At 38.6% G+C, this 6,197-nt stretch overlaps 1 protein-coding gene across 23 annotated transcripts in view; it reads left to right on the forward strand.

Moving 5' to 3' along the window:
* Positions 1-2,438, forward strand: part of RBFOX1 (RNA binding fox-1 homolog 1) — a 1,352,985-nt gene extending 1,350,547 nt beyond the window's left edge. For all 23 annotated transcript variants that reach the window (XM_049791518.1, XM_049791517.1, XM_049791521.1 and 20 more), the window contains one exon: positions 1-2,438. This exon is cut by the window's left edge. The gene's annotated coding sequence lies outside the window, so the exon portion shown is untranslated.
* Positions 2,439-6,197: the final 3,759 nt, after the last annotated feature.

Consider the following 6,197-nt stretch of genomic DNA (forward strand, 5'->3'; position numbering starts at 1 on the left):
ACATGCAGTAGTGCATCATTTTAGCAACTCTAAAAAGAGGAAAAATTACATTTTTTATCTTATACCTCAGATATTTTGTTCTGTGTATTTTAATATTGTGGGTCTTTAATTTCTGAAGGTTACGTAGTTTGATTGCTGGCTGTAGAAGTTTTTGTGGTTGATCTAGAAAGCTGCTAGATATGAATAAAAACTGTTTTAGGGCCACAATCAAGAGTGCTATATCATGTAAATGAATTATATATGCTGAATATTAAGCTATTGGGGTTATCACATGTTTTGTAAGAGTGTAAGTGACTACAGTAGTCATTTTTTTCTGCATCTACATTTATTTTAGTTTATGAGAGGGAGGGAGGGGGGAAATTGGGGACATGGGAATGGGGTTTGGCTAAAATATTAATTAATGAAGCAAAAAGGGGCCCCACTGCACCAACTATCATATATCACCTGTCTTAAATTATTCACTGTTTGTTCAAAGCCAAAGGTTATGTTCTTATTAGGGGTGCTTCTCTCGACACTTGTACATAAAAATCAGATTAAACCCTGTCCGAAGGCACCCTTTTAAAGCATTCCACCAGGCAGTATTCAGCTATTTAACCATAACTAGTTATTTAGGCAAAAACTGCTAGTTAGACCATTAACAAGCATTCTTTTTATATTTCTTCCAGTAAAATAAATTATTGATATCATTGCTGACTTTTATATTATGGGAGGGAAAAAAAACAATAATAAAAAGGTGATAAAAGCACTGTTTCTATTTTTTTCTTTTTTTTCCAAAAAAGAAAGTAATAAAAACTTAAATTCTTTGTACCAGTAAAAAAAAAATGTATAAAATTTACATCCGTGCAGTGGAGTTGTTAAGTTCTAGAAATACACAGCCTATGATGCTTTAGATTTAGCCTAGTAGACCAACTGTTAGAGACAGACGTATCATTTTTATGGAATTATATGATAATCATATTCAGATTTATATAAGCATTTTACAAGTATTGCAATCATTGAGTAGAGATAATCATGGTATTTTCATCAGCTTGGTACTTTTTGAAACATGACTGTGTCGTGTAAACAATCTGCAATTTTTCAAGGCATGACAACTTGCCCCTATTTTATTTTCAAACCAAGGCCATTTTGCTAAATACTGGGCCCAAGACAACTTTTCAACTGGGACAAAAGAGGGACCTTCTTCTGACCGAGCACTGACTGGAGAAGGCTGCTTGGCTGGGTCTCGGGCAGGTGCAGCCCAGCAGACGCCCAGGTGGCAGTTTCAAGCATAGTTGAAAAATTGCAGTTTGTCTGTGCATATGTTTGGACTCTTTCCATGTTGTCCTGTTTACAAGTTAACCTAAGTTGGGGTGTTTGTCACGGGTCTTCTTGTTTTTGTATTTAAATAAATAAAGCAGAAAACTGTCTCGCTACAGTTTTGCTGCAGATAGTTATATCCTCATGTGTAATGTGCGTGCCTACTGGCAAGCACCTTAGTAAATTATCAACTCACCGCTGTGAACCTGCCAACTTGCTATAACAACTCTGCTTTAAAAAAAGTGTTTGTGATCAGGCTTTCTCTTTGTCATCGTATGTGCATGCAGTATGATCAGTTGAACAATAACCATCAATAAAGTTTCACAAGATTTGAAAACAAAGTTTCTGTAGCATTTATATCTAAGAATGAAAAATAAATTATCTTTAAAATTGAAACAGAGAGAGAAAGAGACTATGTTAATGAAAAATGGGGCAGTAACATATATTTATACTGGTGAGGGAATGAACTGAAATTTATTAAGAGTTCAATCCCCACATTTATAATATAAGATATATGAAACAAGCCTCCTATTAAAAAAAAAAAAAAAAAAAAAAAGTATATTTCATTTAAACACCACGATAAAAGCAACGTGAAAAATGTTTACCAAATGTTAGGCTTCCAATTCAAAGTGTGGATGATACATCATTTTGGAATTGCACACACAAAATGTCTAATGTGGGGAATAACAGAATTTATTTGCAATTTTAATTTTCATGAGATGGCTTTACAACTCCCACTCTCCAAATGATTATATGGCATTTTAGTCTATTAAACTAATCTTGAAAGGTTGAGGGTGCAGCCCATATTAGAAAATATTTTGTTTATAAAGCTCCTACATTACTCCTAGTAGTCATTTTAAACTGTATGTCTGAAATAGTTATGTAAGAAAAGCATTTGAAATTTTTTTACAATATATATTGGGAATGTTTTCACTTATATAAATAACTACTGATAATATGACTTATGAAAAAATTATTACTACCATATGTGGAACATAGTGACTTCTAAACAGATTTAAAAAAGCACCCTACAAACCCAGAAAATGTGTATATCTGTCTTTAGAAATTAGTGTTTATATCACAACCGTGATTTGTGAATAAAAAAAAAAAAAAATGGTTTGTAATATCAAAATAAAAGCTTAGTCTGAAAAGGTAAAAATACGTTGGTGTTCAAAGTCATTTTCCTTTTCCTTTTTACCGCGTTGGTCGCAGAGCTATCCACAGTTGCACCATCCATACCGTACACACCATACTTACAAACAGGTGTACTGCTGACAAGGTTCCCAGCTTTTTTACTGCCCGGCAGTGGTGGTTGGCAGCCGGGCTGGGCAGAGGAGCCCGATGAGGTTAGTGCCCACCCCGCATGCGTGTGCCTGCGTGTGCGTGTGAGTCAGCTCGGGCCTGGGTTGAAGGTTTGCTTCCCCCAAAAGCAAGGTTAATCCGGTATCAGATGTGTTTCTCAGGCAACCCTACGTGATACATGAGGAAGAATTGGGTTTTGTTGGTAGGAAGAAAAAAAAGGCAACTTCCAAACTGACTGCTTTTAAACAGGACATTTCATCTAAGAGGATCCCAGAAATACCACTGAGCTGAAATGAGCCTGTAGCTGCTCAGCCAAGTGCTGCTCAGGGGGCACCGACACTGGGGAGGGCCACTTACCGGTGAATATGTGCCCGCTGCTCTCGGCTGGGCCCCGCACCGCTTCTCTCCGGTGATGGGTGGGAGTTAGCCTTCTCTTTAGCTGTCTTTCTCATGGACAGCTCCTATTTCTGTGCACCTTCAAGTACGGAGGAGGAAGGAAGGATAAGGGTTCTAGAAGGCTCCTTCTTCTCACTCCCAGGTTTGTTGTCCAAGCCGCAGGAAAGGCAGCTACGTGCCTGTAGGTGTAGACTTACCCATCAGTCCAACAGGTCATGATGAGGCTGATGAGCTTAATGTGCTGTTAATCACGTCACATGCACCCGAACAGAACTACGTGACTCTTCTGCCTGGGTTCCTGTTATATTGTAGTTTGGCAAGGGAAGAGAAGACATAAAGATAAGGGATTAAATATTGCATGTTTTGCAGTTTAGCAGCAACGTTTACTCTAAAAAGTGCTTGGATCCTTCTGGGAAGGTAAAGAGAAGAAACCCTGATGATTGCCAGGAATGGTGAGGAGGTATTATGTTTTGCTTCCTTTATATCTTTACAGGAAATACAAGTGCTAAATGTTCAAGAGTACTCTCCTCCACACCATGCATGATGGATATATTGAGAGTGTTTCCTTTGGTGGCTGGATGAAATGACAAATGTAATAATATTGAGTAAGATTTGGACTGAAGGAAGGTGAGAAGCATGTGAATAGATAAATGCGAGTGGCACACACATACACACACACACACACACACACACACACAGAGAACCTGAAACACCACATACTTTTCACATGGTTGGATTCATCTGCCTGTTGTCTGGTATCGTTATTTATGATTTAATGCAGTAGTGCTTCCTTTCTTGGCCAAGTAGCCAACACGTGCTAAATTAATAAAAACTTTGTATTGAACAATTGGCCAGGGAATAAGCAAAGCATCGTGTGTACCCAAAAGAAAAACTGAAAATGCAATAAGCTTTTCAGGGTATTTTTTCCAATTATTTAAAGTTCTAATACAGCTTTAATCTTCTAGCAAAGATTAAATTCAATCCTTTTAGGAACTCTTAGACCTGTCCCTGTATACCATGTCCTCTACTACTCTGTCCTTGGTCATCTTTAAGGACATCCAGGTTGCTTATTAGCTTCCTATTTGGGTAAAATGTTAAGATTTTTAACTAGAATTTAATTTTCTTCAACTTTCTGGGAAATTTGGTTTTAATTGCTGTTGTGCTGTATTGCTTTTTCTTACCTCAAGTGATTTTTTTTGAAAGTTTGACATGTTCCTGTTACCACATTTTTTCAGTTTTACAGTACAGATGTGTGAAGAAAAAAGGCTGTGCAAATTATTCCGTCCCTAAAGTAGAGCTGAAATATCATTGTTTTTGTAGGCGGAGGGGAGAGAAGAAAAACAGAAGGAAAAAAAAAATAAAAAGCAACCTTGTTTCAGTGGGAAGAGAAGATTTGAGTGGGAGGTGAGATAAGAAGGGAGACAATGATTTTGGAAGGTCTTCGAAGAATTTATGAAAGTAGCAGCAAAACCAGTCATTTTATCAGTATTATAAAAGTTTATCATAATGCTTCATTTATTCCTAAAAGGCATATGCTTCACCTCTCTCTATAACATGAGCTTTATGCCAAGTCTTTCCAGACTGGAACTTGAGTCCTTACAACACATAACTTGATTCAAGCGGCAATGGAGATGTTTGCTTTTTGTCTGAAAGGGAAATTGTTCTCTGGAAGCTTTTATGCCTCTCCAGCAATTCTCTAGTGCTTTGCATACCAATAATTGTCTTGCAGCACTTAAAAAAAACCAAACCAACAATGGACACAGACTAGGATCAGAAAAAAATCTAGGTAGTATATGCCAGTATATCATCAACTTGAATCTTTGCTTTTAATGAGATAAGACCGAGACTAGCATGGGGAGGAAAAAGATTAAAAGTAATTCTAGATCCAAGAGCTGGCCCTGATTTTCTTACCTGGAAAAGAAAGGTTTTTATTTCATGCTGGTTCGTATTTAAGTATGTGGGTACATTTCCTATATCCACACAAACAAAGGATGAATCTAATGCAACAGCAGTGTAGTTGAAACAGTGATGTGACTACCTGAGCATTTCACCACTCGCCTTAGTTGGCTAGCATATGTCCTGGTTTCAGCTGGGATAGAGTTAACCGTCTTCCTAGTAGCTGGTACAGTGCTGTGTTTTGAGTTCGGTATGCGAAGAATGTTGATAACACTGATGTTTGCAGTTGGTGCTCAGTAGTGTTTAGTCTAAAGTCAAGGATTTTTCAGCTTCTCATGCCCAGCCGGGGCACAAGAAGTTGGCACAGGACACAGCCAGAGCAGCTGACCCAAGCTGAGCAATGGGGTATTCCATACCATGGGACGTCCCATCCAGTATAGGAACTGGGAGGTGGGGGCAGGGAATCACCGCTCAGGGACTGGTGGGGTGTCGGTCGGCGGGTGGTGAGCAATTGCCCTGCGCATCATTTGTACATTCCAATCTTTTTATTATTACTGCTGTTGTCATTTTATTAGTATTATCATTATCATCATTAGTTTCTTCTTTTCTGTTCTATTAAACCGTTCTTATCTCAACCCACGAGTTTTACTTCTTTTCCCGATTTTCTCCCCCATCCCGCTGGATGGGGGAGGAGTGAGTGAGCGGCTGCGTGGTGCTTAGTTGCTGGCTGGGGTTAAACCACGACAGCATACAACTCCTGCTATGCAGCAAAGCAATGAAACATGTGGATTACCCATTTGCAAAGAGCAGATACTTTTAACTATAACCATGAAAAGACCTGGAAACATCAATGTTATTTTAGGTGTCCAATCAGGCAGCATTCAGGGCCAGGAGCTCCTGTTCAGCTGTTGTTTAACTCTCTATAATAGATGCTGTCAAACTTTTCAGACTCCTACCTAATGTCCTACCAGGGTGCTCAAGGTAGGCAATCTTGGTTTATGTGGTTTGCAGTACCCAGTGATGTAGGGGTTCTAAGAGTAAGAGTTTTGGGTGGAAGGGCACGTAGAGGTCATTGCCATGCCTACTGAAACCATGTTCAAAGCACTCACAGATATATGTGGGAGATGGTTTTAAAAATCTTCTCTTGGCTCAACTTAATACAGGAATGGGGTTTTTTCTATATGTAGCTGCCATGTGTATATTGGGGCAAGTCGTTCTCAGTTCACCTGTTAAAGACCTTCTATTTTACTTAAATAATTAGTCAGTGAGAAACACTTCTTCAATAGTCTGTTGGTTGGGACTGTACC

The sequence above is a fragment of the Accipiter gentilis genome, chromosome 33, assembly GCF_929443795.1.
Source record: "Accipiter gentilis chromosome 33, bAccGen1.1, whole genome shotgun sequence".
NCBI classification, from domain to species: domain Eukaryota; kingdom Metazoa; phylum Chordata; class Aves; order Accipitriformes; family Accipitridae; genus Astur; species Astur gentilis.